Below are 22,211 nucleotides of genomic sequence, written 5' to 3' on the forward strand. Positions count from 1 at the left end.
ACTGACTTGTCTCATTTGGAGCAAACAGAAGGGCCTGCAGATGTGGTAAAGCTCCTAATGCGGACAAGCTTACAACTTGTGGAAGAGGCTATGGGGCAGGTGGAGAGGACACAAGCCACTCATTTGGACTGTAACTGAATCTTTCAGGGCATAACCTGACACGAACATCAAAATGAGTGTTCGAATTGAAGACAGTCTCCTTCAAAACTAAACACAGCTCTTAGAACATGGCTGGAAATTAAATGGGCCCATTTAAGGTCCTCAGAAAAATCTTTTGCCAGAGGGAAGGCACCTGCTGCTGAGGGAAATGTAATTCCCTCAAGTTTTTTTTCTGTACCCTTGCTGGCTGCTGGAGACTGACAAATCTGGATCCATGCACAAAATGCAGGGAAACTGAAGCAGACATGGAAATGTGTCTAAGGACCTCAGCAGGGAGAGGTATGGCCTTTTTCCAGCCACATTTTACCACAAGCTGTATCTAATTTGCTATTCACAGTCACCCTTGAAGTAGGTTTTGAATGTTAGCTTTTCTTCCTTTCCTCTGAGTGTATATAGCTCAGATTAGCTCAGATATTGCTTCTGATCCCTGCAATGCCCAGTATGGTCAGTCATCTTTTCAAATAAAATCTTAACCTTTAATTCCTGGTGATGTGAAGAGAGACAAAATTTTGGTTTTGTTTGTTTTTAAGATGAACAATAAAAATGTTATTTTGATAATGATTTATTATAAAATTAGCTATTACCTCTACCTTTAACAAGGTAGAAACAATCAAGGTGTTTCAAACAGAAAAATGCAGAATCTTTGATCTTTCCTACATTTAGGTTCTTTGCTCACAGGGGCAAGTCCATAGCTCTCCAATGTTGGCTATCTAATCTAGACAGCACTCTAAATAAAAACAGGAGCTATACATACTGTATCTCAAAATCTGTCCTGTAGCAAGCCACAGCTGAAGTAAACTACTGCCTGTTCTTTAGAAGACAGAAGAAGATAAATTAACACATTATGTAAGGCATGTTGTATTTAGAGCTATTACTTAAAAATTGAGCATAACGCTAATACAGAGGCTGTTATATACTGTCTAGCACCCCTTCTATCAGAGGTAGGGTGCATTGTCATCTCAATCAATCCTAAAATCATTCACTTGGAAAAGAAGAGTTGTTTCTTGTTTTGTTTTAGCCGAGTTTGTCTAATGCAACAGATAAATATAGAAGAGTGTATGTGCATGCATGAGAAAGAATAGAAAAAGAAACAGAAAAAAAATTTCTAATCAGGTCGATAAATATGCATGCAGAAAGAATAAAGATTGATTGTACTAAAGCAAAGTATGTATTGGATTTTGGAAATCCTTCGTTATCTTCGCTGACAGTGGCAGCAAACATTCCTGATATCCCTAAAAATAAATTAAGTGGTCTGGAAAATACAGAGTAGTAAAAATTGTCCTGGTAGTGTGCTTAACTCCTTAATGTACAACTATGAACATAATGTGCCACTGTGCTCTATCTGATATATGAATTTGGCTAGCTAGCTAGCTGAACAGTGAAAAAAGTCTTTGTTTCCCATTTCAAGCACATTGATCTCTCATGAATGGAATAAAACTTTGTGCAGAAAAGAAGTTGTTTAAAAAACAATTATTGTGCACTTCTTTTGTAATAGGCAGAATAACCTTTACAGCATCCTATGATTCATTAGTGAATATGTCAAGAACCTGTAAATAACACTTGAAGCTTGCTTTTTGTTCTCTTAATTAAACTAACAGTGAAAGTCTTATCTCTTGAGGCATATGCTGCTGCCCTGAATATTTTAAGCAATATTTCATTTCTTGCAGTTGTTTTCACTTTAAACATGACAGTGAATTAAACAAGTAATAATGTTCTGTTCAAACTCAAAATTACCAGATTAAACATCTTTAATATAACTAATTTGTTTGATCTACAACCCAGGATCAAGCCTTTCTGATTTTTATAGAGCAGAGGTTGTTTTATAGTAATGGATACATGCAGTTCTATCTACAGTTGTTTAGTAGCTCCAGCTACACGGTAAAACGAGCATTTGGCCCTCTTTGAAATAATGAAGTTGCAGTTACATTTTGATCTAAATGTCAACATCTCTTTTTCCCTAAACAGAGGCTTCTACAACTCCATGATTTAAGATAAGCCCTTAGTTAGAGTTTCACTTACATCCAAATATGTTAAGACCGTTATTTCACCACATGACAAAAGGTGATGAAACCTTTTCAGCCATTGTATAAACCAAAATTAATTTTGTAAGCTTGTTCTGTATTTCAGAAACATATAGATTAAGGCTTAGGGAGCAGCAACAAGAGTTTCCATTGCCTTTACACTCTGTTACCTGGTTTGATTGTATAATGTAGTCAGAAGATGCCAAAGGTAAGGGTTAATTGGAAAAATAAATGCTGCCCTTTCACATTGCTTTGCTCCAAACACATTACAAATACAGCAACAGTATTTTCTACCAGAAGGTGCCTTTGGCACCAACTGGACTGTTCCTCCAGCAGCAGTAAATCAGCCACTATTTACCTGTTTTGTTTTCAGTTGCAAAATACCTTTGTGTCTAGGATGGAATTCCTCTCTACTTCTCTGTTTGCATGGCAAAAGATTACCATATTCTTGGCTAAGTTCTTTTGTTACCTTTAAGTCAAATATTGGACATGTTACCCACCCCGAACGCTTTATATAAAAATCTCTTATAGTCATCTTAGGAAGACTTTTGTTGCTGTTTTGTATTTCAAAAGTCAGAGATGTAATTCTATTAATCGTCATGTGACTAATCATCATAAGCCATGCAAACATGATTAGTAGTATGTAGGATTCCTCCTTGCATTCCTCCATTTACTTCCACCTGCCATTCCTGATCCCAACATATTCTCCCTCATTTATGGATGAAGTATTTTAAAATTCCAATATTCAAATGTTTTGTCTATACACAAGATAAGAAGGGGAACTGAGGAAGATTTTCCCAACTGAATCTATCTCCTGAATCCTTGCAGTATCAGATGGATTATCTATTTTTTTAACTGACTTGAAAATTCCAACTTCAGCATTCTGACTGTATTCAAAAGCTCATTTGAGGAAGCGGGAAGACATCAAACAGGTATCAGGACCTTGGGTAAAGTCCTTGGTAGGTGGTAATCTTACTTTCTTCTTAGTAATAAACTCATTTGTGCCTATCCATAAACGTTACACTTAAACCAGTGACTACTCTGGTAAAGGGATCAGATCATGACTTAAATCCTTAACCTACCCGTCTGTACACAGATTACTTTGCCATAAGAAAGTAAGGAGCTACTTTAAATCTCATAGCTTCCCTGAAATGGCCACAGTGTGCCCCATGATGGTCAGGAGCAGTCAAATCACTTCTGCAAATAATCATTTAGGGTCAGATTTTGCTGTGCCCTGCTTAAAGGTCCAATGCCTACCTTGCATCCTCACCACACAAGCAGAAATATGGTTTCTTTGTCCAAATTTGTCCCTATTTAATCGTGACAGTAACAAGACCATTTCCTTTAATGTTTCCTAAAGAAGCTAACAATTTTTTCACTTTTGCTTTTTTTTTCCACATCAATTGTTTGTTAACTTAGCTACACAGTTTATCATGAAAATACAATAAAATAAGAAAAATGTTTCAAAATATTTAATTTGAGTTTAGACAAACAACTACCAACAACACACAATAATAGTAGACTAAAAGGGAAGGTCAAAGCAGTCTATAATGTGAAAATTTTGATGTCACAACTTTTCATAAAAGAGGAAAAGAATATAATGATAGATGTTATTAAGACATTTTTGAAGAGCATGAGGCACTGAAACAGGTTGACCAGAGCAGCTGCGGATGCTGCATCCCTGGAAGTATTCAAGACCAGGCTGGATGGGGTTTTGAGCAACCTGCTCTAGTGGAAGGTGTCCCTGCCCATGGCAGGGGATTGAAACAAGGTGATCTTTAAGGTCCCTTCTGACCCAAAACATTCTGTGATTCTGTGATTCTATAATCACATGCTTTGAAATAATCTGTCCTGACCATACAGCTAAGCTATTGTTACCCAGCAAATTACAAGAGACAGGAGAGTAGGCAATAATTTTTGCCAAAATTTGAAACCTGAATTTCTTCTGATTTGTGAAATGTTTACAAATTCTAATTGGAAAATATTTTGTGTAATGATGACAAAAGAATCATACATCTATTGTTTGATTACGTCTTGGTCATTTTCATGATGCCCATGCTTTGTAAGCATTATAGAGTTCATTTTCACAATGCTTCTGCACAGTGAAAGAGCCTTATTTCAGTTTCACAGGCTGAAGGAGGAGCCTACAACTTTCAGGCTGGAGGAGTTGAGTTTTGGAAATGTATCTTGTACTTTCCAATGAGGAAGACAAGACTTGGCATTTTAGTACTTGTTAGCTAGAAAATCCAATCACATTTACCCTGGAAGAGCAAAGGTCTGAAGTGATAGTAATTAATGACTTGAAAATCACAGTGCATTAAACAGTTTTAAAGTTATTATGTTTTTTTAAAGATGTCACGGGGATTTTTTTTGCACCTGTTTAGGGAACAATCTGATAGGCACCAATGCCAATAGTTGATTCACACATGTGAATCCCTGTTTCTCCCTTCCAAGGTGTAAAATAGGTCTCTGCCAGTGCAGTTTCTAGATGCTGGAGACCTGTGAAATGCTGCATGTAGAATCGTATCTCTGCATTTGAGATGTATATGGGAGTAATACTTGGGAGTCCAAGCATCATGGAACAGTTTTTCTTCAGGACAGTATGAAAGCAGAAGTCTGGAAACTGAACTTCTAGAGTTTCAGTCAGTGAATTTACTATGGAAATTTGGACAAGTAATCTAATAGATCAGTTCCTATTTCCTTACCTGTAAGGATACATATGCACTTTGTAAAAACAAAAGAAAACAAAATCAAAACAAAACTGATAAAGAGCAATTGATATAGAAAACCTATGTAGGGTAGCCTATATGGACAACTACAGGCAAAGGGCAACTAAGAAAACATATCCTCATTTACCTAAATATAGAAGATACAGCCCAAGTGTTCCATGTCCCAAAGAACCTTAAAAACCCAAAACCCAACACCAAAAAAAACCAAAAAACCCCACCGAATATAAAAAAAAGGTTCTTGTTCACCAGTAATTCCTCTAGCTTTTTCTAGTTTATTTGTAAAAAAAAGTAAAATTTACAATTGTATTTACATACTACAAGAACAAACTGAAAAATAAAACCCATAAGAAAAGAGTGCTTTTTCCTGGTTTCTATATGTATGCAGTAGAAGCGTAAAAAAGTTAAATGTGAAATACATTCAGTTTAAATCCCATTGTCACTTAATTTATTGTCTGTGTTCACCATCACAGCAAGACTTGCACAAGCTTGTGTGGGCATCAGTACCAAGTATTATAACACAAATTTGTTTTATAATTTACAGTAGTACATTAGAATCTTTATTTATAGTCTGATTTTCAGTGACTTAAGTGAACCCTAGTATCTGCATTTTGACTTCTTCATGGGTACATTCTATACATCTGTTTTACATCTAGAAGTGTTATTTAGGTTTTCATTGCCTCTAATTCATTAACCTTGTGCATCTCTTTCAAATCATACTCATTGGAACTATGTCTCTTTTTCAGCATTTTTGATACTGCCATCAGTGAATAACAGTTGTGAAAAAAAACCACAAAAGAATATGTGTATCTTTCAATCCATATATAGAATTATAGATACGTACATTACTGTCTCATAGATGGGAAATGTGATGCATTCCCTGTGGTCATCAGCCTTCTCGTGACAGCTGTTAAACAGTAGTAAGCTTTTGGAACAGTAGAAAAGCTTTGGATGCTTCTGAAACCCTGGTTATGCCGCAGTAGGTAACCATTCATCCTTTGCGGATGATACTGACCCCCTGCCTGGCAAAGATGAAGCCCGTTGTTTTTTTGGGAAATGTTTAGGCTTCTCTATAACACTGACACATTGTCTCATGCTGTTTCTCTTGCTGCCTGGCTGATCTTGAGCCTGGGATAATTGGTAGAGAGGTCACAGACTTGCAGAGGAAAATGAAACCTCTATCTCCATGGTCCTAGATAAGCATTATTTGATGGCAAAGGAGTTACTAAGCTGATGTATTACATGCTATACCTAAACAGATATTGCCATTACTGTATCATTTTAATACAGCAGTCTGTACAGCAGAGGAGGCGAAGAATGAGCTATAAAACATTTAAAGAACTTTCACTTGATGAAAGCAGGAGTATATCTGGCAATGACCGTATTTCGCCTCTAGATACCTACATCTATCAAGGACAAGACAAGTTATAGGACAAGGATGCAAAAGAAAGTGAAGCAAGTGAAGCAAACCTAATTAGCAGTAATAGGATATTAAATCTATGCTGTATCACTGACTCCTTGTATCCATCTAAAGGTGATTACTGGGGATTACTCCAGTTCAATCAAGTATTGTCTAGTCTATAGAACCTTTCAAAATCTGCAGTACATTGAAGTACTTTTTATTAACATTAATTAGGTATTAAAAGTATCCCTGATGTAACAAATGCTGTAGTTACTTGGGAAAAAAGGAAATACAGACAGATAAGGCTTTTAGATAAAAATCTCACTTTTGTCCTTGTTTCCTTAAATGACTGAAGTCAATAGGACTATTTCCTTCATTTATCCATGAAAGTTTATGATACCTTCCCATGATACAGCTTCAAGCCTGTATTACCTTTAAAACATGCTGCAAATGATGATTAAATTACATATTTTTGAGAAAGTAGTGATTTTGTTTTCTAGCTGCATTATTCTAGTAGCCAAAACCCATTACCAGCTGAGTATTTGTGAGTACAGCTAGGAACAGAGCTAGAAAGACATAACACATGACAAGAAATTAAAATGTAGTGGTTGCGGTTCTTTGTAATTGTCCACTTTCTGAAAATTAGAAAGCCATAACAAATTGTTGACTTTTAAAAATGAAAAATAAGAAAAGTGGGTATACTTCTTAGTAGTCATATGCTGAAATCTAAAAACAGAGGTACATATAGCATGATACAAACAAACAAAGCAAGCCCCCAAGAACAAGAATTTGAACATTAAATCCCAGGTAAGAAGCATACCTTAAGAACCACTTTTGTGCAATACGGATCCAAGAATATGGTGAAAATATTTTTACAGGTTTTTTTTAATTTTTTAAGCTACAAGGAATCAGGAATATGAAAAATGAAATTATCTGAAAAGTAGAGTTTTGTCTTGGAAAAAATAAGTTTCTTTTTTCATGGCTCAGTAGAAAAATATAGTCCAAGTTAGTGTTCTTGGCATAAACTCACGGCTTTATTTTCAATTTGCTGTAATATCTGCAAGTGGGAGAAATTTGTTCATCATTTCCATGATTCTGTACAGGTAAGCACTCAAACCAGTTCCCCAGCAAGGTTGTGCAGTCTCCAAGGGGTTTTTAAGACCTGGTTGGGTAAATCCCTGAGCAACTTGCCCTGACCTCATAGTTGACTATGCTTTGAATAAGAGGTCAGACTGGATGACCTCCTGAGATCCCTTCCAAACTTGAAGTACCCTGTGATTGTACAAATCGTGGTATGCATCTGCAATCTCTACCATGACAAGTTATCTGTGGCAGCTGACAATTCTAATTCTTATTGACTACATAAAGCAGTTGTAAAAGGAATTTCTCTATCCTTCTCATATCCAGACTATTTCTGCTTAGTGGAGGATCACAGAACACAAGGTAGTAAGCACTTCATGTAATCACTATGAAGGACATAGAAGACATCATCACATGTTAGAGCTAGGAGTTAAATAGAAAACCACTATGAGCGTAGCAGTAGTGTCCCCAAGCACTGACTGCTGAAGCTGAGAGCACTCACCACAGTCCAACTTTTTTCCCCTCTTCCCTTATGAAGGTACATGCCTCAAAAAATCTATACCCAGTGTAACTTCCTATTTGAACTTTGACCCCACATATTTTAAGGAACCTCACTTAAGTGTGAATTGGAACAGGTATATAAGTAAGGTGAGAGCTTACTCACCTTAATTATATACCTGTTCCAATTCACACTGTGCCAACCTTCTGAATGTTATCATAGCTGCCTTTCAAAAGAAAAAAGCACAGGATCATCTCTAATGTTTGGATGTTGGTTTTGGCTAACAGTATACAATCAAAGATTCCCCTGTGTCATGTATATGGACAACATATCTCAGAGACACAATTTTGAAATATTGTTGTGAAATAAGCAATCATCTTTTACTTAGTCATACAAAACTCCATCTTTGGTGATTCAGGCAGTGACCTAGATCACAGGATGCTATGCACATATCTGCAAAAGAGCTGTAAATCAGCTTAAAGATCTTGCAGTTTGACATCTTAAGTAACAGCAAATCATGACTTCTCTGTAATATAAAGCATGTTGGCACCAATAAGAGAAGATAATAGTTTATTGTCAAGAAACAGAAATGACCTATGAATTCCTGATTTCATAAAAACTCTTGATGTCCATGTGACACTCTTTGTAAAGCTTAGAATATGTTTTCTAAGCAAAAAATATTAGATCCTTCATATTTTATGAGAGTAATCTTGTGACAGAAAAAAAAACCCAGTATGATTTTTCATGAGAAAATTAGGCATGTTTCAATGAGAAAACTACATTTTGATTTATCAAAATACAATATTTAATTTATAAAATTAAATACAAACAGTAAATATAAACAGTATTTATTCTAGGTGTCATTACTTCATATAGTTTATGCCTTATTTTCTCTTTTTGTCAATGTAGATTTCTATAATACATTGTTTTACCTTGTGCTTGGTAGATTATTGAAGATTCCATCGTCAAAGAAGAAAGATAATATTAGCTGATTGAATCATAATTACCTGCAGTACTCTGGGCAGTTGCAATTCAATGTCAAATTCTCTATTAAATAATGTCTCCCCGTTTCAAAATGAGTATTTCAAACTTTGTTCCACAAAATGACCTTCAGCTTTTCAATCAATTGGTTTGGTAGGCTTTAAAAATTTTATTTATTTCTGTTTAAAGCATGCAGTAGTTCCAAACAATTCCATATATTTCCACTAGGCAGGGAGGAAAAAATTCCAACAAGCCCATGCTATCATTTTGCACTACAGATATTAGTGGGGACAATAATATGCACCCAGAGAGGTTAACAGCCAAGCAGTGAGCAGTACCTGTGCTGATCTAGTCAGCTCTGACAGCTTCATAAGCAGGAACAAACAGCTGGGAGGCTGAGCAGGTCCTGATGGAAATGTTATAGTCACCATAGGAAAAGTATTACAGGAGGAATCGCTGCATCAGAGACACACAGAGAAGGATGTTTGGGTATCCCCGCTGCTTCTTTTCATGACTGGCCACTGAGAAGACTTTTCCCTTTTCTTTCTCTCTTTCTTTCTCCTTTCCTCTTTCTCTCTTCTTTCTTTCCACCCTAAAGCAGCTTTCACCACTAGAATGGCTGCTTGCTGTCAGCTACACACCACAGTAATAAATCTCTGTGCATTTGAACACGTCTCAACATCCTTTCTGTAACTCTGTGTACCTCTGAAGCAGGTGCACTACCTTCTCTGCCAGCTTTGCTTCAAAATTATGAGAACATCAGAAACAGCTTGCACTATATCTGGTTGGGATGTAGTTAATTTTCGTTATAGTACCTTGTATGGTTCTGTGTTTTGGATTTTGAGAGCTGTGTGGGGTTTAGCTGCCTACTGGGATTAGACCACAACACTGATAAAAGTCTTAGGTGATCATCATGTTGTTATACTTTAAAGTAAGTCCTGACAGATTTATAACTTCCATCACCACAGTGAGAAAACTGAAAAAGAACTGAGGCACAAATATCTGCAAATGCTAAATATATATATTTAAAAAAAAAAATAAAAAAAAAAACAACAGAGAAGGATTGAACTGAGAAGAAATGAAAGAAAAAAATAGATTTCATCCTGTGTTCTACAAATCCACCAGGAGCTATAGACAAAATGAAGCATTCTTATGGTATTAGTATGGCATTAGATGGCTTGACAGTAAACTCACACAATCTATGAAGTTTCTATGCATAATATAGTCACAATATTTCAACCTTGTTAAAAAAATTTCCGGAAAAAGCCATCTTCTTCCAATATCAGCTCCAAAGCAAAATTACAACATATTTTCATATAAAATTAAGGGCTGTAAATGAGAAAGCACTATCTCTTCGAAAATCTTTCAAAGATTAAATTGGAAAACAAACAATAATTAATAAACTCTTGCTGACTTTAAGAACTTTTCTTCAGCAGAGGAATAGTTTCTGTTTAGTTAATCTCAGAAGAGACATTTCCATAAAACAAGGAATTGGTTTTGTTATACAGGATAGCAGAGCTATTTTTTTTTTTTTAAAAAAAGGAAGAATACCCTAGAAATAAGATTTTTTTGACATGAATATAAAGCAATCCTAAGCCCTGTTAGAGCACAGCAGAAACTGTGTTTATGTATGTCTTCTTACGTATATCTGAAATGACCCTGCTGAAATACTTCAAGGCTAATAAAATAACCCCCTAGTTTATTAATATCAAATATTTGGCAGCTCAGATCTCCCACTCTCATTTTATTTTTTAAGGTCAGACCAAAACTTCATTAATATGACCACACAAAATAGGAAAGGAAAGCAAAGTGCTCTCTCACTGTCTGATGTGAAATACCTTATTGTTGTTATTACAAGTGCTGTAAATAGGAAAGGGCATTGTGAATGCTAGGGGAGAAAGTATTCCTTCTTTATGGCACAGATATACACAGATCTTTTTTGATATATATATTACTCTAGTCTTTGGTGTGTTTTTTTCTTACAAATAAGGATTTTTGTACCGTAAGTTGTACTAACTCTGTAAATAGACTGATGGGATTTTTCTGGAGCGAAATGTAACCTGAGTGAAGAAATTCTCAGTAAAGAGGGAAAGTAATATTTTTATTGTTACTATTTAATATATAATCTATTTTAAGATACAATAAAGGAAGACTTAATTTGTTATTCTTGTCTGAGCTTCCTTTTAAGTCAGAGCAGTACAGGTCAAATAATTCTGTGTCTAAAACATTGGTTTTATAAATAATTTTGCTTGGTTTAAAAGCAATTTCTAAAAATCCATACATACATACAACAGTTCTGCATCAGTCTATACAGGATCTGATCTGTCCTCATTGGACCGGATTACTTTAAATCACACTTGATTTGCTGCCAAGTGGGTAGGAAAAAAATCCCTAGACTGAAAGTTTCTATTAACTGCTTGAAAATACCATCTCTGTACAAATCTAATTATGGATTAGATTTTATCCCTCTACACTCACAGATCAGCAGGATCAATATCTACTGCCTTTATTGTATTTTGGACATAACTAGGAGTATTTATAACAGTTTTATAAAGATAACATCTTCATGTACTGCGATATCTAAATGTATCACCCTCCACAGTGTAGGTTTAGTTTTTCTATTGTGAGAATCACTCAGTCTCATCTATATCAGCAGCAAACTCAGGCAGGAAATCTCTGCTGCATTTCCCACACCCAATGGTTTGAGAATTGCAAAGCAATCCCCACAAAACCTTCAGTTGCTTAAATATATATTAAGTGTATGTACATAAACTGCTGCCACTCACATATAAGAACAATAACCTGAGAGATTGATTCAATGTGTAAAAACAAGGGATATGTGTGAGTGTATTATGAAGAGATACTTCTGGCTTTGTTAGGCGAATACAAAATTATTTTTCTTTCAAAATATGTTATATATTTTAATATGATTTCCATAATTCTCAACAATTTTGTCTGTATTCCAAAACCTCCTGCTGCTGCTCAAGATAAAGGTAAGCTTCCAGCTTTATTTTTCCTTTATTTAAATAAAACAGAAAACAAAGCCAGCCTCCTCTGTGGGCAGGGAGGACAGAAAATGAATCCCTTCTTTCTAGTCAGCTGCTTGTTTTCCGTAAGCCAAAGAAATATTTTTCTGTACATTTCATAATGTGTTCTTTCTTGTAATTGTAAGTGTACCTTCACAGAACTTAAACTTCACTATTTTTGTTGTTTTGCAATGTATTTGCTTGCATAACAGATCATGACACTTCTGCTGTGATTTTCAGGTTCCTTGTGTTTGTTTATACATGCATCTAGGTGAAAACTTACCTGCTGTATTGAGGTTCTTCAACCCTTGAAACCTAACCTGCATGATGAAGTCTCTGGACACATATTATGTTAAAAAAGGCTCTGCCAAAGCATTCTAGGTGCTTTTCCTGGAGTAACATTCAAATTCTTACTTTACTTTAAAAGCTTACCTTCAGTTTCTGCCATTTGCAGCCAAGCTACTGAGATAATATGAATATTGATTTTTTATAATTTTTGTATATCAGTAAAAAAGGCTATGGTAATAACCAGGTAACATCAGTGTCAAAAAATAGAAAGTAGGATCAGGATGATTCTGCTTCTTTAGAAGAATTTGGAAAACTCACTGTATGTAGGGCAATGTACCAGAAATGTGAAATGCTATCAGGTGAACAGCAAGCTGCTGTCTGCTACAATGTGAAAAAACACCTAAAATGATACTCAAATTTCTCTTCACAGGCAAATGTGTTTTTAGTGAAAATTAACCTGAAAATTGCTAATTGCACTAGTAGGAACAGGGGTTTGACTATTTGGAATTTGTATAGATGCTTATCTCTATTGGAAACCAAACTACTATGAGTAAGGGCTATTGGTAACAAAACAGAACAAAAAAACCCTAAACCTCAACTCTGGATGCACTCAGTTTGGTTATGATGGATGTAATGGCAAGGAATTTTGAAAGAATATAACCACAGTTATGCTATAGAAAGTAAAAAAGCTAAGAATTTATGCTACTAGTCTTGATCAGTAGTTCATTTTTAATGTCAGTTTCCTCTCATCTCACTTAAACGGTGACTGCTAGCTTGATTAAAAAAGAAAGAAAAAGAAATTATTTTGTTTTTTCACTGTCAAAGCAAGAATGGCAACTTTTTTTATTTTTTCTGACAAGCCGTCTTTCTCCTCCTGAAAGGGCAAAAAATTAAATGATCAATCAGTTTCATCTTTATTTAAAAGTGAGCTTTGACATTGTACAAACCAGCCACATATTCCCACCTGTGACCCTGAAATTACACAAAAGAAAAATGAAACCTAATGAAATTTTTTTTTTTTTTTTTTTTTGTTAAGGTTGCCTCTTCATGTCTTGTGGGCTGGTGTTTATCCATTTGCTATAGCTCTGTGGGATATTCCCTTGAGTATTAACTAGCCTTGGACCCAACAAACATCCTAATTTGTATTTATTTCTGGGTAACTAACTGTACCTTCCTCAGTTAATCTTGTTCAGCTGCAGGTGTAGCACAAAACAAAGAAATCCTTGTGCAGCTTTAATATTCATGTCCTACAGGAAAGCAGATACTTTTCTATTAACATTACCAATAAAACAAAAATTACTGTCTATTGTACTTTGTATTGAAATGGAATGATTACAGTTTCCATCAATCTCTGTTATCTCTAACTAGGGGCATGAGTACTCCTACTCTTTTTCATCACAAACTCAAATGAGTTCACCTATGCTATGCCTTGTCAATAATCTGTTTGATTTTGTACTGAAAGGGAAGCCGTAGCCTGATATGTTTAGTTACAGTCAAGTGGAATTCCATTTGTTTCTCATCACCTCTCAGCTAGTAAATTGAGATTGATAGCTGGCATCTTGGTTTAGCTCATGGCCGTTATCATCCAGAAATCGATATGGCATTCAGAAAAACATTGCAGTTTGGCTTCTGGGAGACATTCCAGACTTATTTAGAAGATAGAGTGTAGATACAGCCAGGACAACTGGCACTTCAGTTGATGGTTGATTTAAGGTTCACTGGTGGAAAGAAGAATCAGCTCTGAGAACACAGTGATGGAAAGCTGGGAAGAACAACATCTAGTGAAGTTATTTCCAACTTTGGAGTATAAAGCATTATCCGGGCATATGCTTGCATTCATATGTACTGTCAAATCACATTTTAATAAAGCCTACTTTACTAGTAAAAAAAAATATTCAATGGTTATTTCCTTAGAGTCTTTTCATGTGAAGAGAACATACCTTTTCTAAGTTCCTTTCATTTTTTCTTTCACCGAGAAGTTCACAGTAGAATACAGTATCACACTTCTCTGTCTTTTTACTATTCACTGTATCCTTTACTAAATAATTCTAAGGGAGTCTAGAATCTACAAATGCCTTTATTTCACTCCAAATAAATTTTGCTGGGAAACAATAACCAGACTGGTGTTTTAATGTGCTCACCTTGTTAGAAGCTTTCTGTTGTTTACAGTAATTGCTTTCTCTTGTTGCAAGACAGCCTTTGTTGAGAGTTAATAAATCGTGTTAAAAAGCAAACTGATCATAATAGGCATAGTTTGACAGTTGTTTGCCTTCTGAAAATTCTCCTCAATACATTTTAATTACATGTTTAAGTTAACATTTATATGATTTAACACAAAACTAAGTTAATGGTTATTTACATCTGGTGCAGGAAAGTATTTTTTGCAGACTGATTCTACCCTTTGTTATTTATTGAGGACCAACCTTGACAAGGAGGTTTGGATAGGCCTGATATCATCTTGAATGAGAATTGCTGCCAGGCAACCCATCATTCCTCTCCAGGGTGAGTAAGATGCTTCAATATTATGAGTGCTCTGCTGGCTGCTGTGAACAGGTTACAACTAAATATATCCATTGGATATTTGTACATATGACAGGTAGCATCTGGGACCTTCAAGGAATGAAAAAAATACCATGGATGGAGAGATGTGGTAGCAAAGGAAAAACTCTTTTGCAGTTCTGGGGACTACATATGGCCCATGAGGTCACAAATCTTAAGAATTCATTTCTGTCTTATGGTAATAGGTGCAGATTTGCCAAAGTATGAGTTACAAATAGTAGCAGATGTCATAGTTAAAACTGAAAACATGCATTTTTTCAATTCTTAGTTCTAACTTATTGACATAAAAGCAAATTAGTGCTAAATAAAGTGAAGAATGGTGTCAATTACAAAAAATTGAAAGGTAATATTGCAATGCAAAAAAAAAAAAAAGTTGAGAACATTATTTGCAAGCTAATTTTGATGTAAACAATTAACAGACCATGTGCCCAATGTGTCCTACATATATTGATCAGTATGAATGAATATGCTAAGTGCACAAGCAATTGATGTAAGTAGATTTCTAATTTAAATTAGAAAATTTATAATATAGTAAATTAGTATACATTTTATTTGATGCTGAAACTAAAAGATAACCAGATGGTAGCTTATGATTCACTATATGCCAGTATGCAAACTCATCCAGACACAAAATCAACTTAACAACCCCTATGTCTTCCCTACTCTGAAAGAAGAAATGGAGAAAGAACTACAGCAAAAAAGTCATGGTTTATTCATTTTATTGCTAGCACCTCCTTCTGAAAAGATGGCATACATATATGTATAACACAGTCCATTTGTAGCTCAGAGGACGTAGCTCTTGAGAGCAAAGCAGCTGAACTGGAAAGGTTCACTCACAGTAAGTTTAAGAACATCCTTGAGCAGATTATTCTCAAAGCAAACAATCTCCTGTGCTGAGAAAAACAGCAAAGCTTCACAGACATTTTCAGGAACATCACACAGCAGAATCGTATTCAAGATAGCAGTCGCATCTTCTGGGAGGAGGACACTGAACTGAAGAAAGGGCAAATAATCCTTTTGGGAGACATCAGTGTTCCTTTCCTCATTAGAAGATGACAATTTAACCTCTTGCACAGGGGATGTCTCCTTGGAATCAGAAACTCAACTTGGAAAGAAGTACGTTAGTGGTAGAAGATGCCATTTCAACCAAACTGACAGCCTTTCATCCCAGACAACATGTGTAGTGATTTGTCTGTTGATTATAAAAGTGTCTGATTGCATAAGGAATCTGGATCCACCCTAGAAAGTTCTGGAGAGAAGCCAGCAATCACAATTTACCTGGATACTACTGACAGAGAACAGCAAGAAAAAGAATTTGAAGCCAAATTCAGACACTTTGGAAGAAAAATGACAGCTAGTGCAAGACCGAAGGGTAGAAGAAACTTAGTGTCTGGTTTAGAAGGTGCAAGAAGTAAGAACTTGGGTTCATCAGAAACAAGGAACATTGCGGATGAAAGAGCACCTCTACAGAAGAAATAGATTTTAGCTCAGTGATAGGAGAACCAGGTTTCTTATGCCTGAAATAAATAACAAAATGTTGAGTTATGGAAGAACATGTGCTACTCATGCAGAGGAATTAGGAATGACGGAGCACTTTTCATATAGGATGTGAAGGCAAAACCAAAGCATCAGTACTTATGCTTCTGAATCAAAGTTGGAAGTTTAAAAAAATCGTGTGGATGATCTGTTTAGTCTAGCACTAAATAAAGACACATATAATAGGATGCTGAATATTTGTCTGATTAGTTGGAGACTAAAACTGGATTACAAAATATGCAGAACTAATGCTGAAGTTCAGTATATATGAAAAACTACCTCAGAATGTAACAAAATCTGAATAGATTGGAATTCTCAGGTGGGAAGATCTCAGACAGGAAGAGTATAATTTTTGATCTATTTTCCTGATACCACAAGATGGTGACACTGATTGTGATCTGCTTACAGAGATTACAGGCATGAAACACAGTGGTCAGGGGACACATGACTCCATCTAGACTAGGCAAATGTCATCTCAGGCTCTAATGCAAAGACTGTGTTTTCATGCATTATCAATGTCTAGCAGCTGGCTGGAGGCTTCACAGGAAAACATGCAGTCTTTCAGTTAGCCCTGAGCAGAATGCAGGATGTACTTTGGTATGTTAGAGTGTCTCCTCAACTGTAACAGCAATTATAATGTATGTAAATGAGCTGTGTCTTTTAAAAGGGGCACTGCATAAAGATTAGGAAATTGTCAAAGAGCTGCAAGGGCCAGCTAAGACACTTAAATGTCTGCAAGTGGAAAGGCTTAACACAGGATGAAAGGAACATGAAAAGGCTAAGTGATAGGGTAAGGTAAGTTATTGGAAGCAAGGAGACATCTTGGAAAAACCTAAAATTGTTTCCAAATGAAGGAAGTAGCAAAGCTCAAGTCTTGCAGAAAGGGCATAATAAACAAATAAATGAAGGTTAAAAGTTTGAGGAATGTCTAAACAAAAGGAATAAAAAACAACAAACCCTCCTCCAAACACATCAAAGATCAGAAAGGCTGCCAGAGAATATGCAGGAAGAATGGATAATCAGGATGTAAAAAAGCATCGCAGAGAAGCTACATCCATTCTTAGCAATGATATCCACTGTGGAAAAAGCATTGGAGTTTCTAATGCCAAAACCAGTTCTTAGAGTCTTTTTAAACTTGAAATGATTGCTTGGGTGAAGTCAGGAAGCAAAGAGATAAGAAATTAAGAAATATTTGGCCAGTAATGAGTGGTATTTGCCCAAGAGTTTAAAGGAACAATTTAGGTGAAATAGCCAAATTATGAATGAAGAACGTAACATCTTACTTAAAACTGCCTCGGAGTGTGGCAAATATGATGTAATCTTTTAAATGTATTCCAAGGGAAATCTCAGCAACTACATGCTTTCAATTTTGTCCTGTATTGGACAAATAAGTAGAAAACATAAGAAAAAGAAATAATGGATACCTAGATAAAAATAACCTACTGGAGGGGAGGAAGAGTGAGCATGGCATTAGCAAAAAGAGGTCCTGCTCTGCAAACATTTGGGACTTCTCTGAAGGGGATGGGAAGTCCATGAGAATGGGTGATCTGGTTATTATGCTCTTGTATTTCTAATCCAAAGAGAAATCCAAGGGTCTTTGGATTCAAAGGCTTTTATGAAAACTCAGTAACTATGGAATAAAGAGGAAGATCTTGCACAGATTAAAAAAGGTGACTGAACAGTCAGATGTTGAATAATAATAAAGAATCAGTACTCAGTAGAGGGAAGTAATCAGTGGACTCCTGAAAGGAGTTTTCATAATTTTCTTTGAAATCCTGATAAATTTTTCAGAAAGAATATCTAGCCACCCCTGTAAGCTTCTAAGTGGAACCATTTCAAAAATAGTAAGAATATTTCTGAACTCTACCACATGTAACTAAGACTTGTGACAGGTGATTGAAGTAAGCGTTTAGATCAGGGGTCCTCAAACTATGGCCCGTGGGGCTGGCTGCCTGCCACTTCATCCGTGCACTGGCCCCCTGTTTAAAAAGTTTGAGGACCCCTGATTTAGATAATCATCTGGCTTTGGATGTCTGTTTTGGCATGACCTCCGTCAGCAGTGCTTGTATTTTTGTTTGGCAAATAAAACTTATACATCTCATGTATTGATTAAAGACTTGAATCACAAAAACTTGCTCTTCATTTTGCCAATGACCAAGGTAATATCCCCAAATCACTATTTGTGTATTGCAAGTTGTGATCTGAAGGATGTTTTTATCTATTCAATTTCATATTAATTTGATACATGTAGTAAAACTCACTTACCTTTTTAAATGCAAATTACCCAGCATGTACTAGCTGATATTTTCAATACAACTTTAACTGAATGACTACTGTTTTGATGGTGGCATAGCATATTGCTGCATGTCCTTATACCATTAGAGTATTACAAGTCCAGAAAATCGTATACAGTCCTTTGAAAAGCTGAGGTTTTTAGGAGGCCTGTTATGTTACTGAAGAATAACTATGTCTGTAACAACTTCATGCAGAAGCTCTCACGTTTTGTTAGAATCAATGCTGTAGGAAGGAGGAAAACAAAAGTGTTATCTGTATGGAGGTATCACAAACATACCTCCTTTCATGCTTTCATTTAGCTAACAGGAGAATTTGACTTCAAGTGTGGGACAGCCCTTTGCCCTGCCCCATTTCTTTACTTCCCAGGTGAGGATGCCAATCCAGTATTCACCCCACTGTACTGACAAAACATGTATTTTCAACAGCTTTTCCCTACTTTCCATTTCACATCTTTAGGTAAATCTTTAGGTTTTGGCTCTTATGAAGCATTTCATGCAATATAGACACTGACATCCACCACAGAAAAAAGTTACTGTTAATGATTTACTTTTTCTGTCTGTGAAGGACAGTGTCAGAATATTTACAGTAGAGTTACTTCTGACAGTATCAGAAATACAATTAAATATTGTAATGGGTAAATCAATGCATTAATTAAAGAAAATACATGTCTTTGAACATATATTTCAGGTAGGTATTTTCTATTTCTGCAATGTGTGCAGGCGCTATGAAACACTTATTATATACCCAACGTCTGTCTTGATTTGACGAAAAATATTATCCCTTATTAAAATGCAACTTATATTCAGTGTAGGAAAAAGGTCTGTTTTACTTCACCTACTTTATGACAGTACTGGTGGCCTTCCTCTGTCATCTTGATGTAATTACATACAAATTTTTTTTGACAAACAAAAAGTTCTTGAATGGTAGAACTATCATGTTCTTCTACCTGCAGGAAGTGTTGTCTCCCTAGCTGGGCCCTGTTCTAAAGGTTTTGAGTGAGCGATACGCCTATTTGTTTTGTTTCAAACCTAGCTTTTGCTACGCTAACTTATGCAGCACAGTGACTTGCATACATAAAGTATTTTAATTGTTCCCTGCTATTAAATAGCTCGACCTCATTCACTTGCAGGGGTATTGAGATTTGTCCAGTTTTACTTTTCCTCATCACTGAACTCCAATTTTCAGTTCTGCCCAAATTTGCTATCATCTTTTAAAAACTTTTTTTTTTTTCTAAATGAACATGGAAATCATGGTGTCCAGTGTCCTCAACTTAGAAGTCACCAAAATGTTCATGTAGCTGTAAATTGTGAAGCATATACCTCAAGAAGCTGAGCAAAGGGGAAACTGTGGGCATAGTTACCAGGCATGAAAAACTGAGATAATGCTATGTGTGGATGATACCACACTACTCCAGGGGTACAACTGATTTCCAGGTTGACTCAGTCATACTAATTTACCCCATAATTCAGGGACAAACACAGTTATACTACTGGTTGTGTAGCATCACTATGAGAGTTGCTCTCAAACCAACTGGGTTGCATGCACCTCTAACCAGTTGTTCTGTTCCCTGGGATATTGCTATTATCTTGCTCTATTTATAGACTGTACCTATCGGCTATTCAAGATATGCCTCTTGTCAAATTGTGAACATACCTTTATAGTAGTATATGGTATATTTTTTGTTTGTTTATTTAGGTAACTGAATCTGGTTTTGGAAAGTCTCATTTGTGGAAATAAAATTGTAGTTTACAATTATCCAAACATTTCTGATCACAGGAATCAACAACAGTAAAGGCTGATACAATTAATGGATAGCAGTCCAAATTAAAATCAGGAATGTAACTTCCACCTTAATTTGTTGTATAATCACCAAAGAAAAAACCAAAGGGTTTCATAACCAAAGCTAGTTGCCTAAGCAATCTAATGATAAATGTTTCTTTGGTAATTAAAAATGCTTTGTAGGGTAAGAAAATGAATTCAAATATTTTTGAGAAATGTCATGAATTTTATACTAATTTACAGTTCTGTTCCACACAAATCTGATTCTTCATTGATTCTGTATGAAATCTATGTACATCAGCAATAGAAAGGAATGTAGCTGAATAATTACAGATGTGCTGGCACACTGGAGTCCAACAAGTAACCAAAGACAACATATACTTAGCGGAGATACAATTACATGGAAGATAATTTCATGTGAAATGTTTGCCATTTCTTTCTTACACAGTATTAACTTTGTTCTGTATCCTACAACAATAGCATTGTCAAGCATCTAAGTTCTTCTCCTTTGTTTTAGAGAAAAAAAAAAATAGACCAGTCAGTAACTGTAAAGATTATGATGGGGTAGTACCTAAACTTTATATACTTTTTTAAAAAACAGACTTTCAGCAGATGCTTTTTCACTCCTTTCAGATTTTTTACATGAGGTTTCTATGTGCCTGCTACTAGAAGTACCTTCTAGTTGTGCATTTTACAAGACTATGAAAAATACATGTTTTGGTTCCTTGTTTTCTTACAATTCTGTGTGAACAACATGGTTTAGGCCATTTTCTTCTCATGATGGATTTATGCCTTGTTCTGTTTCTGCAGCTGAAGAATAGTAGGGCTGAAAATTACTGAGTTTATTTGCAAAGTTGCAGTAATCTGACATAATGTTAAACTTCATAGTGTTTGAGAAAAATTTTCTTTCTTCTAATAAAAATCTTTTTCCTGGAATGTGCTGCATTAGATGTTTCTAAGTAAGCAGCATATTACGAGAAAGAGTTCAGACAATTGTGTACCTCAGGTTAAAATTCATTCATGACTGCTCTGGGTTATGTAGCATTTGCCTAGCTAACTAGTCCCTACTGACTAAACAGACAGATTCTGCATACTTACATATTTGATTATCATAGAATTAATTTTGAAGTAAATATCTATTAAAATTATAAATCGCTTTAATAAGCTAATAGTTTAATATTTTACAAATCTGCAAATTCTTTCTTTGCTAAAATTAGCATGAAATCTGGTATATATTGAAGTCTGTCTGGGACATTGTTTTTCTGTAAAAGCCAGCTGCTTCTCTTTACATGTTACAAACAAACCACAGCAAGCTCTCCAGCTGGTTTTTTTTTGTTGTTGTTTATGCCAGGTATTGCTGTCATGGCCACTAATCCTAATATATCTTTCTAATTTGAATGTAAAATATCACTCCTTAATGATGTGACAAGAATGATTTGATTTATTTGCATTTTATTGTAAGTATTTTGATGGAACCCGATTCCCGATCAAAGCTGATGTTCTCAATAGATAATTGGAAAATCTACTCAGGACAGTATTAATTTCCTAAGTGAGGTTCCATACATCAAAGAGAAATGCAAATCATAGTTACATGTGTGATATAAATTCTATAAGCCATGGATATAAGTATATGACAGTTTGAATTCCTTTTGCCGTATTCTGATGCCATTTAATAATGCTCTCAGACTTAAATATGTCATTAAGAAATGGGAACTTGTTGTTTTAGCATAACTAGACTAAGTCTACAAATTCATAAATCATATACATTTTTTAAAAAGTGTGTTTGTGCATACTGTATTGATGACTGAATGTGTAAATACTTTTTATATCCAGGTTTTAGACTTAATTCTCTATAAAAGC

This window comes from Falco rusticolus, chromosome 3 (genome assembly GCF_015220075.1).
Source record: "Falco rusticolus isolate bFalRus1 chromosome 3, bFalRus1.pri, whole genome shotgun sequence".
Lineage (NCBI taxonomy): Eukaryota > Metazoa > Chordata > Aves > Falconiformes > Falconidae > Falco > Falco rusticolus.